At 45.0% G+C, this 22043-nt stretch overlaps 1 pseudogene across 1 annotated transcript; it reads right to left on the minus strand.

Annotated features, from left to right (window-relative positions):
• Positions 1 to 348: 348 nt before the first annotated feature.
• Positions 349 to 1755, minus strand: LOC310785151 (phosphatidylserine synthase 1 pseudogene; annotated as a pseudogene). The gene has a single exon. The product of its transcript is annotated as a phosphatidylserine synthase 1 pseudogene (transcript).
• Positions 1756 to 22043: the final 20288 nt, after the last annotated feature.

Below are 22043 nucleotides of genomic sequence, written 5' to 3' on the forward strand. Positions count from 1 at the left end.
GACAACAAAATATAAAAGCTCATGGAAAGTGTATATGGATCCTTTTTTCTTTTGTAGGTCTGAGAGTTAAAGCCTGCTATAACAGCAGTGGGTAGAGTTGCTGTTCTCAGGCAGTTTGTCCTGGCCTGCAAGCTTGTGAGCAGCAAGCACCCTGTTTGTGCATTTGGCTATGTCTTGTGGGAGCAAGTGTTGGGTGTTGTGCATGTGTCTCCTGCACCAGTTGTATGGCTGCATCCGTCAGTGTGGGTATGACGTGGAAGTGATCATACATATTGTTTCCTTTCAAACTCGTCCTCTCCTTGCTCCTTGGTGTGAGTTCAGGAGGGGCCCACCAGCCTCTGGCTCCCCCTACTGGCTATCCAGGCCGTTGATGGATTTGGTCTTACCTGAGCCCTTCCATCTCCGCCGGGTTGCAGGGCTGTCATCGTCCACCTCCATCTCACCTTTAAATGCTTCTGACACATGGTCACCAGATTCTGTGTTATTACTGTCCTCATATTCTGAGAGGCTCTTTTGTCTTGGACCAAAATGTTCTGCATACCACACCATTCCATATAGGCACAGGGACGTAATGAGGGCCACACACAGTAGCCAGAGGATCACATACAGGATCTGCATTTTTGAGAACAAGTCCTGTCCAAACTTCACACATGCCAAGGCCTCCAGGAAGGCTATTGCCACAAACACCCAGCACTGGGTTCCAACTCGTTTGCACCGGGTATCTGTAAGGAAAGCATAATACTGCCTCACTGATGGAGCTGTGATGAACAGGATGAACAGAATGCGACACCAGCTCAGAGCATGGCATACAGGAAAGACAAAGATGTGCTTGAGGAAGAATGTGTTTAACTCCGTCAGCTGCCAGATGATCATGAACAGATAGACTCCAGTCAATCGCTGCAGGGAAGACTTGGGGTCGAACCACCTTACGTAGGTCCAGCTGGCCGGGGTGAACTGCAGCGCTGCTCGTTTGATCTTCCCTGTGGTGCTGTGGATGTCCTTAATGCCGGCCCAGTGGTAGGTTCTCATCTCCAAAAAGCGGCAGACAGTCATGCCAAGCCAGATTCCCAATCCATTACACAGCAGAATGTCCAGAAACACCTGGTCCCACCAGCACTCAGCAAAGTTAGGCAGCAGATGCATGAAGAAGAGCTCAGTGAGCTCCCATGTGATGCTGATGGTCCAGCAGAGGGCGTAGCTGCGGATGAGCAGGGCTTTGACGCCCCAGCCGAAGAAATGGCTAAATGCAAAAATGTCAAAGTGGCTCCAGATCTTCTCCCAGGTGATCACATGGCAGTTCACTGCGTACAACATGATGTCTGCATCACGCTTGGCATAGCGCAGGTTTGGGTCCAACCAATACATGAGCTGCTTCACTTGCTCCCAGTTCTGGAAGATGATGAAAACCAGGAACATGAAGTAGAGGACACTAAGACCAAAAACCATACGCCATATTGCCGGATGCGGTCTGGTGAACGGACCGTTGGGAAATGCCAAGAGACTGATGACCAGGAAGAAGGATGTGACCAGGATGAGCCCCACCCATAGATTGCTGTCAGGATTCCCATCATCTCTTGTAAACGCAAAATACATCAAACTGAAAACTGTACATATCAACAGTGTGATCGTGTGTGACTTGTAGAAAAAGTCAATCGTAATATCTTCAACTTGCTGCTCGTTAATAATTCGGAAATGCACTTTGTAATTCACATCATCCTTGCTCAAAGTATGGGATCCACTATACACGGACGCCATAGCTGGACACAGGAGTACACCTGCTCTCCTCCTCTATAGTAGCATAGAAAATTACAAAAACCACTGATGACAACCACATCAACACTCATGACATCATCACTGATGTGACATCACTGATGACATCATCACCGATGAATTGCTCGAGTGACATAACTGTTGACTTCACATTTGACGTATTTCTACAGAAGTCACGTGAGAACAGTGAGATCACATGCTCAATTCTATTATAGAATTGTGATCAGTGATCTCATAAATCACGTCACAATGACATTGTCCAGGTTTAATGATGCATGATGCTGCATCATTAAACCTGGATCAGTGATGTCATAAATCACTGATGATGTCAGACCCACTGATGATGTCATAGACTTTGTGACATCAGTGATGTCAGAAATCGTCCCCTGCTGAGGTTATAAATTGGACGACGATCATAAACCACAAAAAAACTGAACCTGCCACAACACAATAGCGCGTTGACTAATCCCAAGCCATCAAGGCGGGATCTTGGGGCCGTGGGCGACAGAAGTGACAAACCCAGCTACCCGGATTTCCTGCCTCCTCCCTTCAACAGCTGGAGCCTGCGACAACTGGAGGCGTTCCTCCACACCGGGGGCCATGGCGGCCCCCTGCCGAAACCTGTAGGACCCCTGAGGAAGTACATAGAGAGGCTGGTGCGGCTGGAGTGGCTCCAGATCCAGACGGTGCAAGCAGAGGGTAGATGCACCCCTGTGTGCTGTACAAGGCCACAAGGCTTCCCCTCCACCACCGCCCAGCCACCCAGACCTCACACCACTCCCCCTACCCTACTCCCCACACCTCACACCACTCCCCCCACCCAACTCAAGTCCCCTAAAGGGCTGCGGTGCAGCCAGCCAGCCTTCCCCTTCGCTCCTGTCAACAAACCCCCATCACCTGCCTCTACCCAGCACCAGCTCTCCCGCTTCCCAGTCTGTCCTTACTGTCACATTCGCTACCCACTTTGCAACGGGAGCTGCCTCAGCCCGCTGCATGGGTGCACAGCCCGTTCACCAGCCAACAGGAGCAGCGGTGAGAGCCGCGCCACCTCCACTAAGGGGAGAGGCACAGGAGGGGAGGGGCAAGGAGGAGCCAAGACTCCAGTTTGCCCCTCGGCAGGAAAGAGTCATCTCAAACATGCAGGCAGTGAAAGAAAGAAGGAAAGAAAGCAAGAAACAAAGCAAGAAAGAAAGAAAGTAAGAAAGAAAGTCAGTAAGTAAGTGTTACAACACGGCCTAACGTACCCTCTAATTGTTATGGAATTCTAACTGGTAAATATTAATGTCCAGGAATTATTATTATGACTGCTATTCAGCGTAGCCTAGTTTTAGCTCCTATGTTAGTGCTTTGTAACATGACATTCTCAAGTGTTTGCATTCAATGTTAATCATATGTCTCACTTGCTTATGTGTCTGCCATTTCCACACTTGAAGTCTGGACTATGCCCCATAAATCAGGGCCCGGTATTTCCCGGAGTTGCCCTTCCAGACATGAGGTATTGTTGTTTCTAAACATGAGGTGCATGTTTTGGCTGAGTAGACTGGGCGGGCGGATGGCAGGGATGGGACATTACATGTGCTGCACAGACTGTGGTGTTGCTGCAGAGATAGAGAGAGAGAGAGAGGCAGCCGGGATGTAATAGGCTACAATTCTAGTTATGAACTGGAAGATCAGGGCCTCAGCTCAACATCAGAGATGTATTTCACAAAGCAATTCACCACTCAAAGCATTATTCAGGTGATAACGTGGGGTGGTAATGTGCCAAAAACTGAGCGCTTGTTACATCGTCGTTACATGTTACAAAGCCGCCTGTCAAAATAGTGGTCGCACTAATGTTAAACCAACGGTGGAAAAGGTGATTTTACAAGTGCCATTTTTTTTGCCAGATGAAGGTCTTGTGACCGAAACGTTGCCAATAAAAGTCTGAAGTGAAGTCAGTGTGCGGGATTTTTCCTTTCTCAACTTACCTGATGCTCCGACGCACCTGACGCACACGGTTTGTGCAGAGATCACCCCTCTTCTACAAGTGCCATTCATGTCATATCTGACTAGTTTTCAATTTATTTCTCCCCACAAAAGTTATGTCTGGAATATATAATGCAACACTATCACCCTCTTGCATTTTCATGATACAAGGTCAGGTCAGGTCAGAAGGAAAATAAACCATTTAACTCATTTGCAGCACAAGAGCCATTGATATGCGCAAACGATTAATCAATATACGTAAATGGTCACTTATAACCCAATAGGGCTGGGGCATGTGGCGTAAGCATGGGTGAGGAGTAGGGGTGTCACGATACACTCAGTTCACGATACGATACGTATCACGATACTGGGTTCACGATAACGATACAATACGATACGATACGATACGCTAAGTGAACAACATTATATTTGCCAGATGATGTTAGGTAGTTTTAACATTGCATATTGGTTTGCATGCAACTAACGTTAGGCTAGCTGTCGAAAACTGCTAACTTAACGTATAGCTAACGTTAACGTTAGCTTAGCTAACGTTTGCTATATCTCTGCTCTCGGATAAGTTAGCTAACGTTATTTTAGCTCTATAACTGGCTGATGCAAGCCAGGTTGGTTGCTTGTTCTGTTAATTTTCTATATGTAAGGTTATACTAACTGTGATGCCTCCTCCATCACAACATGTTTCAGAGAAAAGTTGTCAGTCTGGTTCTGTAGCTATAAGTTCAGCTAACGTACCAACTCGCTTCAAAGCGGCTAACCTAACTTAACGTTAAACAACTAGCTAATGTTAAGTGTTGGTTAACCACATTGTTCATCTTGTTTTTTTGATGAGAAAATGGCGGACCCAAAAGAGGTGAATTATTGTCTTCTTTTTTTTTATTAGATTAAACAAAGTTGTTTGTTTCAATCAGATTTCTTCCCATTGCATATCAGCGAATAAGATGTTTACATGCATCTGTTTATGTGTTGGTTATTTGGGGTCTGACTCACAACAGTAGCCTACTACTGTTCTGATGCTATTGCATGGTTAAATCAATGATTCTTTATGGGGGTAAAAGTTGGTAGCCGCAGTGGGAAGTGGTACTTTGGAAATTTGGTTTGATAGTGGTACTTGCTCTGAAAAGTTTGGGAACCTCTGCTAGACAACATGACTGGTTTACCTTACCTGCTGTATAACGTTAGTAAGCTATATTTGGATAGCCTGGGTAAACCCAGCCTCCACGTGACGTGACCTCTATCTATGTGCTATCAGTCACAAGGGTCTGGACGCTGGGCCATTCAGAGCGATTTCTGACGCGAGGCGAATTCAATCGCACAATGAGTGACGGCGTGACTGCCAACATCAGCTCCTGCCGTGATTGGCCAATCAGAGAGTGCGTCTTTGTCAATAACGTGTAACAGCTGCGGCGGCTGCTGCACTACTATCCATTAGCATTTGGCCTCTCTAGAGCATAGCTACGGAGCTAGCTATATGGCTAGCTATATGGCTATGCAACTACGTTGAGGAAATTCAAGTGAAAACAGCTGTCAGTTCGTTATTTGTTATTGTTGTCTCGCCGCTAAATGCGCTAATGGAGGACCAGATACGCAAGGCTTCTAATCTGGGAATCAAGGTGTTTCAGATTGGTGGGGAGAATGATAAAGATGAGGACTTACATGGTGAGCTTGTGTATGCAAGTCCAGAGAACTTGATGAAAACAAAGTGGCGAAATATCCTGGCATCGGGTACACGAAAATTAACGTTATTAAATGCTGTAACGTTAACGGTAATTCTCATGTGTATGGTTTATTTAGCTTACTCAATCTCTCCTGGGATTATAACGTTAACCTGTTAGGCTACTGTGCAGGTTAATACTGCTGCTGATCAGTTGTTTCAACATCATAAGATATAACACAAGTCAAATGCCAACCGTTTTGAGACTTTGAGAGATTGGTTTTTAACTATTTGTACGCATCTATCTGCCAGTGACCGGAGAATTATATTGTTATTTGCTGTTATTTGCAGGGGTACGGTGGCGCAGTCGGTAGCGCTGTCGCCTCACAGCTAGAAGACCCTGAGTTCGATTCTCGCCTGGGACGCTGTGGACGCTGGAGTTGTGACCCCCCCCATATCTTCAGTGCCTACTGCCCAGGTGGGCTATCTCGTCGAAAGGGCCTTTCTGTGTGGAGTTTGCATGTTCTCCCTGTACCCCCCAGGGGGTTCCTCCGTACATAACCCCCCACTAAAAACATGCAGAAGATCGTCATCCGACCAATGACGACAACATCTGAAGTTGGTCCAATGATGGTTCAATGATGGTCCCCGGGCGCTGGAAAGAAAAAGCGACCACTGCTCCTGGCCTGCCCCCTGGAGGAAAGGACAAGCCTGGATGGGTCAAATGCAGAGGACAAATTTCACCGGCCACCGTCAGCATGAGTGTGTGTAGTGGCCGCATGCATGTGTTGTAGTGTTCGTGTGACAATAAAGACGGGCTTCCGTCTGAAATCGTGTTTAATCGTGTTTTTTGTTTTAATGCTTTTGTCAATAAACATTGCCAACAAATAGCCTTGTTGATATTGTGCTATGTACTTCGGAAAATCATGTAGGCTACCTGAATGTATCACAATATGAAGCAGAAGGAGCAAATTAGTTGTCTGGTCAGAGGCAGGTTGGATAAAATGATCAGATGTGATATATAATAAAGATTGTTGATGTCGAGTGAACACGAACTATGACACGAACCGAAGATTGGACCAGAGGACACGAGGCACACCAACCGAAGATGCAGTAACACTGTACAGTATTGCTGTGAAAAAGTGACTACACATTTGATTGTGTTAAGTGTTACACTCTATCGATAAATGTTTTCCAATGACACATTAGCTTGCCATATTCTTAACTGATCGAGCTTGGTGGAATTACCCCAAGATAAGTGTGTATCAGCTTTAAATGTCCAATACAGAAGAGCATTAAACTGCATTAATCTGCAAAAAACGATATTTATTGAAATGTGATCGTCACGTTACATAACGTTATAGAGCCCAAATGGTCTGCCCATAGCGTCACTTTACATTGAGGCTATGTACGAAATTATTTGCATCTGTTAAACCAACATGTATCTTCCATAATGAATTAAATCATAATCATAATTAATGCTACAAAGACATGAGCTAACCACAGAACCGCACAGACCATTTCGCCCGGTATCACGGACGTAAATGTGTCCAGGCCACTGAGATAAATATGAATCGTTATTATATATAAAATGAAGGTTTTTCTTGCAAAACCTGCAAAATCGTTCACATTGGTGGTAGCCATCGCGTGCTAGCAGTACTGAATGTGTAGTGTTAGCTTCTTTGCTAATAATAAAGGGCGCTGAGTGATGACGCCATCTGTTGCACTGCGCATGTGCTCTGTGTGCTAAGCTGGTTGGCTAATGGAGTCGTCTATCAAGGGAGGTACACCCGCCCCTCCTCGTCCGCAGAAATCGCTCTGAATGGCCCATCCTCCAGACTCTTGTGACTGATAGCACATAGAGGTCATGTGGGTTTACCCAGGCTAATATTTGGAACAACATATTGCATTCTGATGGATGTTTTTGTCATACCACTTCATTTAGCCTGTAACAGTGATTACATGATGTTGAATTAATTATATTAATATTGAAATATATTAAGTATACATGATGTATTAGAGGAGAATTTCGTTTTTTTACACCACGGTCCTCATTTCCAGCTTAAAATATTATGTTTTACTCACCGAAATATGTTTGGCTTCATTCGGATGCCCACGGAAGATTTTGAGCTCCGAGTAGTCTCCTCAAACAGGCTATAACGAGAGCCTGCGGCGAGTGCGGGGCATGCTGCACACGCTCTCTAAATGACACTTTTTCTGTCAGATCACGGTTCATTATGGTTGTAAATATAATTATTTAGCTAATAGCTAGAAGCTAAGCTAACAACAACACAACAGTCAACGTTGATCTGCCCCGGATGGCGGATGGGGTTACAGTGCGTATCTTCCCCCTTCTGTGGTTCCTCTGAAGAAGTGTGGTTTCACAGAGGGGGAAGATGGGCACTGTAACCCCATCCGGGGAAGATCAACGTTGACTGTTGTGTTGTTGTTAGCTTAGCTTCTAGCTATTAGCTAAATAATTATATTTACAATAACGCCGTTATTTTTTCAGTAACGGGGTAATCTAACTAATTACTGTTTCCGTCGTTACAACGCCGTTATCGTTACTGAACGCTAAATGCGGTGCGTTACTATGAAATGATTGAGTAAACTACCTGTAGCCTACACTAGTGTTGTCAAGTGAGGAGACCAGGTGGGTTAACATAACGAGATAAACGATTATGATTGGCTAAGGCAGAGTCTGAGTTTGAGTTTGAGTTTGAGTTTGAGTTTAACTTTATTGTCCCATAGGGAAATTTGTCTTAGGCATTTGTACAGCAACAATAGGGCAATGACAAACGTAACAGACAGTACAGTACATCTGAAGACAAACAGCGTGTAAACAAGAGGACAACATAGTACATGATGCAGCCAGGGCTACGAGTTAACAACTCTACCTAACCATGTATTGCACTTCAGTATTCAAATATTGCACTTCAAGTATTGCACAATTCCAAAACCGCATATCAAACCAAAACCATCATAAAACCATGGTTACTTAAAACTAAAAACATTAAAACCACAGTAAAGGGTAAAAGAAAATAAAATGATAAAATGATAAGAGAAATAAAATGAAATAAAATGAATATAAAACTAACTAAGGCAAGATAAATATCACGTGACCAGACAGGCTGCAGGGACAGCCGAGCTCAGAGTGAGCTACCATGTATGCCACACCAATACCATGTCATGTGTTTCATGGTAGCCAATCGGAGCCAGTGTTACACACGAGCCAGGAGTCAGGACACGGGCGACACACACACACACACACACACACACACACACACACACACACACACACACACAGACACACCAAACAGATTAGAGGAAGCAGCAGAAATGGCGAGTCCGGAGTAGAGAGCTGCGCGGGCCTGAAATTTCGGCCCGAGCCCTCCCCGGCCCGTGACATGCAGACCCGTGCCCGATCCAGCCCGTTGCGAGGCCCGAAGCCAATATTACGATATAATGACACATCTCTCTCCCTCTCTGTTCCGCGTGCTGCGTCGCCGCGCGGCCGTCCTGCGCAGCCTCTCTCTGTCTGTCTCTCTATTTGACTCTGGTTGATTGTGTTCGGGAGCTGTCCGCTCGCTGTACATGGATGGACACGGCACAAACGGCTTGTTTCTCTCTCTATCTCTCTTCGGGAGCTGTCTACAGCTACTAACGTCACGTGAGGGTCTGTGTGTGGCTGGGGGAGTGTCTGTGCACTCCTCCTCTTTGTCTGACTGTGCTCCGCTGTGTAAAATCAAGCGAGTACGCTAATACAACATTATTTAATTGAATTATTGAAACGGCCCGACCCCGGACCTATTAATTAAAAATAAAAATAAAACAAGCCCGGCCTCTGCCCGTTTTGGTCGGCCCGAGGGGCCCGTGAGGGTACCCTCAGGTTTGCAGCAATCCATGAAAATTTGGCATTTTCAAGGTGGAGATAACGCAAATAGTTACTTTCCCTGGTAACGAGTTACTTTTATTATAGAGTAATTCAGTTACTAACTCAGTTACTTTTTGGAACAATAGTGAGTAACTATAACTAATTACTTTTTTAAAGTAACGTTCCCAACACTGCAGATTTGTGTAATTACAATGTCAGTAGTATGATTAGATAAGCAGCCTTTACCTCCCCTCACTCAACCCTCTTTGCTGTTCTCCCTTATCTTTCACATATTTAGTACACCGCTCTGACGCGGTTGTGATGTAAAACCACACATGCGAGGTGCAGATTTAAACTACAACTATTTTGTGTGTGTGCTGCCATGGTCCCGCCTCTAGGGGTCCTCCACACCCCTCCACAGCTCCAAAACCCAAACACTAGGCAGCCATCTTTTTCCACCGCATAGCCTGCTATGCTAGCTAACGTTAGCTCCCCTAGCTCCTTGCAAAGAACCATGGCTGAATTAAATATTTCTGGTGAAATTGAAGAGTTTGATGAAGGATGGATGAAGACGATTTCCAAAGTGTGCTAATAAACTCTGACATTCAGGGCTACTTAACGCCATATGAGCCAGACTACAGTGCAGAGGAATTGCGCCGTATGGAAGGAGAGGCAGTTGAACAGGCCGCCGGAGATGAACCAGAGGCCGGGGCGCCGAGGCTCGCCGTGCGGGGACAAATTCTGCCTCGTGCCGCTGCCGATGGATCGCTCTGCTACAGCGAGAGGCCAATTTCTTCTTGAAGAAGTCACCGTGTAAGGTGTGTAAGGTTGCATCAAAGTTTTGGACCATAGATCGTTGGGTTTTAGAGACTAATTTGACACGAAATTACAATAAAAAAGTTGAACCAAAGATGTATCTGTTATCGCTATTATAACGTACTAAGCATATAAGCATATAGTGGGCAATTGCAGAATTATGGCCAGCTATTAGCTACTGTGAAACAACAATGTATAGCCACCCCATTATGTAACTACTAGTGTGACAGGTACCAGTGTGACAGGTAAGCTTACTAGTGTGACACTAGTAAGCTTACCTGTCACACTAGTACCTGTCACACAAGTAAGCTTACCTGTCACACGGGAGCGTACCTATGTTCCCCGGGTCCTATATTCCCCGGGTCCTATGTTCCCCGTTTTTGTGGGACCGGGGAACATAGAACCCTTCCTAACCTCCCCCAGACCCTAACCCAAAACCTAACCTCTCCCACCCCTCACGCCTAAACCTAAGGTCGGCATTACGGGTGGTCGGCATAGCGGATAGACACCCCAAATGTTACAGTGAGTGTTAAAAACGGGGAACATAGGACCCGGGGAACATAGGACTCGGGGAACATAGGGATGACCCCTGTCACACTAGTACCTGTCATACTACTAAGCCTACCTGTCACACTAGTACCTGTCACACAAGTAAGCTTACCTGTCGCACTAGTACCTGTCACACTACTAAGCCTACCTGTCACACTAGTACCTGTCACACTAGTAAGCTTACCTGTCACACTAGTACCTGTCACACAAGTAAGCTTACCTGTCACACTAGTACCTGTCATAGATAGATAGATAGATAGCTTTATTGTCCTCAAAGAGGAAATTCTTTTTCACGGGCGGTGCGTACAGAAACACAAACATTAGGGACATAAAAGGGTACAGAGAACAACACTTAAGACAATGGAGTAGCCGAGCAGAGACAAAAAGCACATCACATGGTAAGCAGGAGAGAGGGGTTACGGTTACATATTTAGGGTTTTTATGGCAGTTGGGACAAAGCTTTTGCCAAAGCGGGCCTTTTTACACAAAGGCTGTCTATACCTACGGCCAGAGGGGAGGAGGGTGAAGTGCTGGTGGAGTGGGTGGTCTGGGTCATGTGTGATGGTGCGTGCTTTACGGGATATGGATGAGGTGACACAGTCAGATAGGTTGGGAGTGGTGATACCGATGAGTTTACTGGCTAAGTGTGTTATTTTTAGGAGTTTATTCTTATTGGTGACTGTGAGCATGTGGAAGTAACAGATGGTGCAGTAGAGGAGAACCGGTTCAACAATGCTGCGATACAGGAGGAGAAGAAGGTGGGGTTGGACTGAGAGGTGACGTAGTTTGCGGATGGGTGTGAGTCTCTGTTGGCAACGTTTGTAAATGTCCATAGTGTGCTGATTGAAACTGAGTTTATTGTCTATAGTAATTCCAAGGTATTTGAAGGAGTCCACCACCTCTACCTTCTGTCCGTTGATGGTGGGACTGGGGGGATGGTCCGCTGTTTTGGGGGGGCTGAATAGTAGTTCTTTGGTTTTTGGGATGTTAAGGTGGAGAAAGTTATTGTCGCACTATGTGCAGAAGTGTGATATGGAGTGATGGTAGGCGGAGAGAGAGTCCTGGTCATTGAGCAGTGCGAGGATGGCTGTGTCATCTGCATACTTGAAATAGAGGGTTGTGCTGGATGGGCTTAGACAGTCGTTTGTGTAGAGCAGTGGTTCCCAACCTTTTTTGTCTTATGTACCCCTTGAGCTGTTTTTCCATGACAATAGTACCCCTCACTCATGCCTGTTGATGATTACATACAAGTAAATCTATACAAAATATATGTTTCACTGAACTGCCGGTGTTTGGGCTTTTTAGTTGTTTTTTTTCCATTATCAGTAGCAGAACAGTGTAGCAGTTGACACTTGCCAGCAGAACTAGTTGCGGCACACACATCACATTTTAACAATGGGCTTATGAAATGACTTGGAATATATATATATGTATTTATCATTTTGGAGGTAAATTGTATTCCCCAATCATTCCAAGTACCCCCTGCAAGCTGCTCAAGTACCCCTAGGGGTACACGTACCCCTGGTTGGGAATCACTGGTGTAGAGGATGTAGAGAAATGAACTGAGTACACACCCCTGTGGAGCGCCGGTGTTGAGGATGATGGTGAGTGATAGTAAATTGTTAATCCTTACTGCCTGTGGTCTGTTGGAGAGGAAGTTATAAATCCAGTGGATGAGTGGTGATGGAACTTGAAGGTGCTGTAGCTTTTTGATTGTCTACTATATATACTACTAAGCCTACCTGTCACACTAGTACCTGTCACACTAGTAAGCTTACCTGTCACACTAGTACCTGTCACACAAGTAAGCTTACCTGTCACACTAGTACCTGTCATACTACTAAGCCTACCTGTCACACTAGTACCGATGGTCTATAACTCTTCTGTTACTGTCTTGGGAATGTAAACATGACAAAGTCAAGTCAAGTCAAGTCAAATTTTATTTATATAGCACCTTTCATACACAAGGCAATTCAAGGTGCTTTACAAAAAAATAATCGAAAAAACAAGCAGCAAAGCAATGCACATATAAAAAAAACACACATAAAAAACACAGCCGACAGTTTTAGTTAAAATATATACTCAAATTAACAAACATGAAACATTATTTCTGTTTTAAATAAGTTACAAGGCACTCTTCAGTATTATTATTACATGTACAGTCCATTTGTTGGAAATGTACAGGAATCTTTTTTTTTTTAATTACAGGCCGAGAGAGGCAGTAGTTTAGTAGCAGTTAAAAGCAAGAGTAAACATAAAGGTCTTTAGCTTGGATTTAAAAATAGGCAGAGTAGGGGCAGATCTAATGTGTTCAGGGAGTTTGTTCCAGTTATGAGAGGCATAGTGGGAGAACGCGGCTTCACCATGTTTTGATTTGGTCCTCAGGACAATTAGTAGACCAGTGCCTGAAGATCTCAGGGATCTGGATGGTTCATAGTGTAGAAGCATTTCAGAGATGTAGTGTGGGCCTGACCCGTTGAGAGATTTGTAAACTATTAGCAGAATTTTAAAGTCTATTCTAAGATTTACTGGCAGCCAATGCAGGGATTTGAGAACTGGTGTAATGTGTTCAGCTTTCTTGGTTCTTGTTAGAACTCTAGCAGCCGCATTCTGAATGAGCTGTAGTTGTTTAATAGCTTTTTTGGGAAGACCATTGAAAAGACTGTTGCAGTAGTCTAGCCTGCTAGAAATGAAAGCATGAATTAGTTTTTCAAGATCTTGTTTGAAGGAAGACTAATCAGTGTCTGTGAGCATAATATAGCGTATTTTCCATGCAAGAATAGAAAACAACAAATATTCAAGAAATACTCAAACTTTTCAAACCACATTTCTCTCTCTTCCATATTTTTTTTTTTTTTTTTTGTAATCCCGCGGGTCTCATAAGGGTAATAAAACATTGGGGGGGATTTGGCTAGTTTTTTTCCTGGGATCATCAAAATCTTTATTTTAGAAGTCCTATGGATGCCAAAAATCCAGACTAGAAAAAAAACAAGGTGTGTGTGAGTCAACAGAGCATGTGAGCGGAGTGGAGCGGTGATAATTACCGCTCCTCGCTCACGGAGCGGCCCTTTCCACCCTCTCCAGCGCTCACGGCCGCTCCGCTCCAGACCGCTCCCTGCTCCATACAGATTTCACCCGCTCGCACTCACCGCTCCGCTCCGCTCAAAAGAATAAAAAAAAATTAAAAGACCAGGGTGTTTTAATTTGCGTTTAAATGCCTGGGCAATGGGCATTGCTCACTACAAATAACATGAGCTCAGCAGAGTTGGCTGCATGTTCGTTTCTCTTCCTTCTCGTCTCGCAGCAGTTGGCAAGAAAATAGTGGGAGTGGGACTGAGCGGGTGATCGGTGCCGCACATGGCCATGCACCGACGCATTCTGGTTCGAACATGTTGTGATCGAAACTGGAGCGGGACTGAGCGGGTGATCGGTGCCGCTCCAACTTTCGCTCCGGTACCGCTCTGGTCCCCGCTCACCGCTCAAGCCAAAATCCCCCCCGCTCCGCTCCCCACTCGCTCCGCTCACTGCGTGGACCCTCATTCGTGCCCTACTATATTTAATTTGCATGTCGGTTCAGCCGGTTGGCATGAAATCAAACTGGTTTAAGCTTGTACACCGGAACGGACCGGTAAAACCAGAAATCGACCCATGCCTACTTCACATCTGGATGCAGACAGCAAAGATTGTTGGGGAATATAACGTAGGTTATGTCACATGCATTTGCTTAGTTTTTGTCCATAATTTCATTAAATATCTTTATTCATTTAAGTTCCTGGTGTGATCTCCATCAATACACACCACCACCTCAGTCTGTCTGACTGGTACTACAGTATAGTATCCACCAATTAACACCTCAGTCTGTATGACTGGTACTACAGTATAGTATCCACCAATTAACACCTCAGTCTGTCTGACTGGTACTACAGTATCCACTAGTGATGCGCGGGTCAGGGTTTTTTAACACCCACACCAACCCAACCTGTCATCGGAGCCAGTCCGCCCTGCCCACCCCGTTAAAATATCTGAAAACCCAACCCAACCCAGCAGCCCGCAAACGGCCAATGTCTCTGGACTCACGATGAGTGCAGCAGAGCTCTCCAATGTGTCCAAATTCGTCTTTCTCCTTCTCTCTCTCACACACAGACACACACATGCCAGGCGCGGCTCCAGTATTGGGCCTGGCGGGCCTAGGCCCACCCACTTTTTCCCCAGGCCCAATCAGATTTTTTTTTTTTTTTTTTTTTTTTTATAATATTATAATAATATAATATATATATATATATATATATATATATATATATATATATATATGTTTTTTTAATTAATTAATTTTTAAAACGAACATTTGAATACAAAATAAACACACAAAAACGTTTCCTGACTCTTTCTAACAATAAAAGAAAAATAAAACTGTTATATTAGACTTCAAGTACTGACGGGAGTTAAATTTGGCGCTTCAGTTGTTGTTGTAATGTACAGTGTAGCTAAAAAAGGTCAAAAAAAGCCCTCAAATCATTCATTTAAATGAGATATTCCTCTAAATATCGCTAAAAATGTAAAAAAAAAGACCTCAAATTTTTTTTTGGCGGCACCCTTTGGGTGCCGCCAAATCGGGTGCCGCCCATCTTGGCGCCACCCGAAGGGTGCCGCCAAGATGGGCCCAGCCTACATTTGTTGAGCCCACCCAAAACTGAAATCCTGGAGCCGCCCCTGACACATGCATGCCGGTGTGCGACTGGACAACAGTTTTACTGCTCTGGATGCGTTGCACGGCTGCTTTCATGTCGTTGAGTTCTTTCTGCTTCATCGGCGCTACAAACTCAGCTATTATCTTTCCTCAATTAATCCAAGGTCTCAAAATGAAGGTAGCAGGTAGAGGAGGTAGGCTACAGAAACAGTTCTTATTCCTTCCAATTTATTTTAATTACCTCATACGCTCTCAATTGGTCACGTAGCCTACTCATGTTGCAGTAGAATTGACAAATAGATCACAGTCGAGTCCACACAGAAAATCTGCAGTGGCATTCATTTTATGGACACTTCAAATAATATTGACCACGAATAATCCTTCCAAAATGTTTTGAGAGCACATAGGCTACCTCATTTGAAGTGTTTCTTTACTAGTGCAGCAAGTGCACTGCAGACGACTTCAGACTTGCTGATTGTGTGTACATGTGGGAGAGTTCACGTCTTAATAAAGGGTTACTCTGCGTGTTTCACTGCTCTAACTAAATTATATTATAATGTTGCTTTGTCACGTTCTGAGCCTGCCCCGCCCGCACCCGCGATATTTTCATAATTTGCCAACCCAGACCGCCTGCGGGGTGGGCCAGCCCGCGGGACCTAGCGGGTTCTGGGTGACCCGCGCATCACTACTATCCACCAATTAACACCTCAGTATGTCTGACTGGTACTACAGTATAGTATCCACCAATTAACACCTCAGTCTGTCTGACTGGTACTACAGTATAGTATCCACCAATTAACACCTCAGTCTGACTGACTGGTACTACAGTATAGTATCCACCAATTAACACCTCAGTCTGACTGACTGGTACTACAGTATAGTATCCACCAATTAACACCTCAATCTGTATGACTGTAAGAGTTATCCCCAATTTTTCCCTGTACAGTCACACAGCATCATAGACGTAGCCTTAATTATGTTCCTGACTTTATCTTTAGAGCTACAACCACTCAAATTAAAGCTTAGAATGTTGGGCAGTTTTCTATATTTGAAGCATGTTGGTTTTCAGCACATACTTACAAATTGGGGACATTTACTAGACATTTTAGTTTTCCTTGCTCTTTTTGCAAAATGTTGCAATAAAAGGCCATTTAAGCATATATGGATGTTTTGAATTACTAGGGAATCGGCCCCTGCGGGCTGGCCGCACGCAGCTCGGCTGCTGCGTGGTCTCGCCTGTTCAATTGGCAGAGCGCACAACTTCGCTCATGATGTCACAATGCCTATGGCATTATCAGTGCCTATGACATCATCAGTGATGTCATAAGATGATTTTGGTCAATAATGATGTCACTGATGACATCACTGATGATGTCATAGAGATTGTGACAGACAGCAGACAGATATTGCTCACTTGCTTACTTTTATATAATAAGGAGGATTAAAATAACCATTCCATTCAATTCATGCTTGAATTATGCAGAAAAATGGGTTCATGGGTCTCTGTACAATATAAGGTTCTACAGTTGTTGATGAATGTACGACAATTCGCGTGTGACAATATTAGGGTCCACATATTCAACGCATGATAACTACCACTAAGCTGCCAATCCAGAATGGTTATCATGACAAACTATGAACTAGAGATGTATAGCAAGCAGTGTTGGGGGTAACTCATTACAAAAGTAACATTAATATATTACTTTTAGCAGTAACTCAGTAATATAACTTATTACTTATAGGATTTCAGTAATATTATACCAGTTACTTTGTCAAGTAACTCAAGTTACAAATTAAGTAAAAAAAATGTAATCAAAGCACATATTTAAATGATAATCCTAATCAAACTGTGTTTTTATGCAAATAACCACTATAGATGACAATAACAAAGGATTGTTTACACTGACTGCAAGACGGTTGAAATTATTTTAGTAACTTATTACTTTCAAATGAAAGTAACTAGTAATATGTAATATACATTTTGAAAGTAACTTGCTGCAACACTGATAGCAAGTCAGAAAACACAACTAGAAATTGCCCACCCAGTTGAGCCCCATTGGTGATTTTTTGGGGGTCTGGACTACTAGGGCCACAGACACTCAGACATGGCCAATGCCAGACTTTCAAAATACAGAGACACCTCAACTTCCACTCACTTCCTGTATCTGTGTCACGTGTTTCCCCACTGCCACGCCCACTTAGGAGACTGGTCAGGCAATGAAGTTTCATATCACTGACAGACAGCCAATCACAAGCTGATCCCATGATGTTATACTAAATCATCACAGCTGGGATGCCTCTTGGGGAATCAAATTGGTCGGCCGGAACTAACTGTTGTATAAACTTTATTATAAAACGGCTCTCTCAAATCAAGCAATCTGATTGGTTCACAGCCATTGTATAATTCCAGTAACCGAGTTCAATAACCCATGGCCATGGGTTATTGGTTGCCATGGCAACTCTCTTACTAAGAGAGTTATAATAAGGCTTACCTCAAATGACAACGTAGAAGAAAAAAAATGGCGGAGACAGCTGTCAGATCCTTGTGAATCGATCTTCGCTTATAACTTTACTAATACTTCGCAGAAAATTATGTTTTGTACAAGAATAGATGCGGGCTAATGTCTTCTTTGCAAAAGAAAGGCTGTTAACCCCGCATTTAACCCCGCATTTAACCCCGTAACGTTAGTTGGTGTCGGCTTTGCAGAAAGCATTCAGCTTCTCAGCAAGCGCTGAGAATGCAACGCTGCGCTCGAGCTGCCTGTCGGGGTTTCCAGAAAGCTCTCAGCTACTCAGCAAGCACCAGGATTGGCCAATGTCAACTTCAGTCTCCAGAACGATCCAATCAAATCACCCGCATGTTCTTGCGGTCCCGCCTTACAGTAGTGTTTCAACTGACTCTATCAGAATGACATGCCAGTCGGAGTCGGACTTATAGTATTATTATTATTATTATATTATCATACTTGGAAACCGTTTTATAAAAGCAATATAGCACTCGAGCTGCGTGTGTTGTGGAATATATCCCCCTGCTCAGCAGTTATCCCACTCGGCCTGCGGCCTCGTGGGATAACAGCTGATCAGGGGGATATATTTGGCACAACACACTGGCTCTCATGCTATATTGCTTAATTAACACACATGTAAAACCTTTTAACCACAATGCAATACAGCATCTTTCAGAGAGAGAGAGAGAGAGAGAGAGAGAAAGAGAGTGAGAGAGAGAGAGCAGAGACTTCATATCTACTAGTCTCTCAAGCCAGACTGTCGCTTCTAGTTTAAACAGTCTGTAATTCACGCCCACAGAACATGGACAAAGGAAAATGTTGGGAAAAAAACGCTTCAGACCGGAGGAAGTTCGAACCGATGCAGGTGATTGGAGAAATACATCCCCCTACCATCACTCATTATTTTCCCTGAGCTTCCCTTTCCGTTTTGACCAAGTTTTTCGAATTACAGACATTTAGGTGGAAGCATTTAGAAATTGCGAGAGCCAACAGTGTTTTAAGAGACTACAAATCTACAAAATCTACATATCTACAAAATATATATAGAATTATATAACAAACTATTATATAATGTGACACATGCACGCACGCACGCAGGAAGACACACACACACACACACACACACACACACACACACACACACACACACACACACACACACACACACACACACACACACACACACACACACACACACACACACAGCTTAACCCAGCTGCTCACCTGCACCTCAAACAGGAAGCTGCTCACCTGGCTGCACTTCACACAGGAAGCTGCTCACCTGCACCTCACACGGGAAGCTGCTCACCTGGCTGCACCTCACACAGGAAGCAGCTCACCTGGCTGCACCTCAAACAGGAAGCTGCTCACCTGCACCTCACACAGGAAGCTGCTCACCTGCACCTCAAACAGGAAGCTGCTCACCTGGCTGCACTTCACACAGGAAGCTGCTCACCTGCACCTCACACGGGAAGCTGCTCACCTGCACCTCACACGGGAAGCTGCTCACCTGGCTGCACCTCAAACAGGAAGCTGCTCACCTGCACCTCACACAGGAAGCTGCTCACCTGCACCTCAAACAGGAAGATGCTCACGTGGCTGTACCTCACACAGGAAGCTGCTCACCTGCACCTCACACAGGAAGCTGCTCACCTGGCTGTACCTCACACAGGAAGCTGCTCACCTGGCTGCACCTCACACAGGAAGCTGCTCACCTGGCTGTACCTCACACAGGAAGCTGCTCACCTGGCTGTACCTCACACAGGAAGCTGCTCTACAGTCGTGTCTGCAGATTAGTTGAAAAAAGTGCAGGGGTGCAATACTGCCTTCTGCAAAGGTGGGGCGGGGGCATTATGGGGTGCCCCACCCCATAAATTACATCCTTGTGTGTGTGTGTGTGTGTGTGCGTGTGCGTGTGCGTGTGCGTGTGCGTGTGCGTGTGTGAGTGGGGTACGAGGGGGTACGGTGGCGCAGTCGGTAGCGCTGTCGCCTCACAGCTAGAAGGTCCTGAGTTCGATTCTCGCCTGGGACGCTGTGGGTGCTGGAGTTGTGACCCCCCCATATCTTCAGTGCCTACTGCCCAGGTGGGCTATCTCGTCGAAAGGGCCTTTCTGTGTGGAGTTTGCATGTTCTCCCCGTACCCCCCAGGGGGTTCCTCCTTACATAACCCCCCACTAAAAAAACATGCAGAAGATCGTCATCCGACCAGTGACGACAACAAGTTGGTCCAATGATGGTCCCCGGGCGCTGGAAAGAAAAAGCGACCACTGCTCCTGGCCTGGCCCCTGGAGGAAAGGACAAGCCTGGATGGGTCAAATGCAGAGGACATATTTCACCGGCCACCGTCAGCATGAGTGTGTGTTGTGGCCGCATGCATGTGTTGTAGTGTTCGTGTGACAATAAAGACGGGCTTCCGTCTGAAATCGAGTGAGTGAGAGAGTGTGAGAGTGTGTGTGTGTGTGTGTGAGTGTGTGTGTGTGTGTGTGTGTGTGTGTGTGTGTGTGTGTGTGTGTGTGTGTGTGTGTGTGTGTGTGTGTGTGTTACCTCTTTGTCGGAGATGAGCAGCTGGTCTCCTCTGAGAAGACACTAGACCAAAAACCATACGCCATATTGCCGGATGCGGTCTGGTGAACGGACCGTTGGGAAATGCCAAGAGACTGATGACCAGGAAGAAGGATGTGACCAGGATGAGCCCCACCCATAGATTGCTGTCAGGATTCCCATCATCTCTTGTAAACGCAAAATACATCAAACTGAAAACTTTACATATCAACAGTGTGATCGTGTGTGACTTGTAGAAAAAGTTAATTGTAATATCTTCAACTTGCTGCTCATTCATGGCCAAAGACGTCTTTGACGTGTTATCAGGAATAGCCCTCCCAGCCAATGACGTGTTTGACGTGTTTTTGTTTTTATTAGTGCAGCGCATAGTTCAAAGACTTCCCCAGCCTGTGACATGTTATCAGGTCCCTAGCCTCAAAGACAAGCCGACAACACGCGATCAAACACATACCGCAGCTGTTGTTTTGAAATGAGCAGGAGGAAAAACAGAAAACAGAGAAACGCGCTTCCTTGTTGCAGAGGAGAAACGCCATTGAAACACCCCTCGGCGCGCTGCACGAGCTGATCGGCTTGCTGCAGGGCAGCGGACATCGAAACCGCGGTAGTCAAACCCGTGACCAACATGATCGATCCTGGTCCCTGGACCCCGTTCCTGTGTCCCAGCCCGAAAGAGACGAGACGGAGTCACAACTGTGTGAGGAGGAGGAGAACAGCAGCCTCGCCACAGAAATGGCTTTCACACAGAGCCAAGCAGCACGGCCACTTTCCTGTCGAGGGCGAGGAAGACTGGACTGACTCCAATGCGACAGGACCCGGATGATCTCGCGGTAAGGAGTGTGTGTGTGTGTGTGTGTGTGTGTGTGTGTGTGTGTGTGTGTGAGAGAGAGACTACACCATACATGGGCAACATACGGCCCGCGGGCCGTATGCGGCCCGCGCGCGCCCCCTGTGTGGCCCGCGATGGAATTGCAAAAAAAAAGAAAAAAAGAAAGAAAATTGTTTACAGTGCACCTGAACGCAACATGCAACATACCCGCTGAATAAGTGTCCAAATGTTCATGTCATTCTGGCCAATACTCTTCTGTTATAGCATTTCAGTCTGGAATATGGAATATCTTTCAATAATATTTATGACTAAAAGGCTAAAAGTAATCTCATGTGTAAGAAATGACTGTTCTACATTGAAGTAGAAATTTAAATAATTAACTTGTTGGTTTTGGATTTATTTAGCTTCAAGAGTGCATTTTTATTCTTGTGTGACCCTCAACACAGGCTTTGAGAATCCCGGGCCACTTAGGCTACTGATACTTATGCTTAAATTAACCCACTCATATTCTGGTTTATTTCAAGAAAAACATTTCGGCTAGTGGACATTCTAATTGGCTGGTAACTTTAAAATCTAGCAGCCATATTGGCAGGTGGTGAAAAAAGTTAATTTCAAGCCCTGCAGGCAGAGCAGGTTCACATAGGAGTGAAAAAAGGATCAAATATTGGTGGTTAAGACTGAATAATGACATCACAATTGTTAATTTAAAATGAGTTATTCCTCTAAACCTGGCTTCAAATGCCCCAAATTTTTTGCGCTGGCGCCGTTCAGCCCTCAGCAAAACCTGGTAGCGAGGACATTTTTTGTGGTCCTCTCTA

This window comes from Poromitra crassiceps (genome assembly GCF_964638095.1).
Source record: "Poromitra crassiceps genome assembly, chromosome: 11".
Classification (NCBI taxonomy): Eukaryota; Metazoa; Chordata; class Actinopteri; order Beryciformes; family Melamphaidae; genus Poromitra; species Poromitra crassiceps.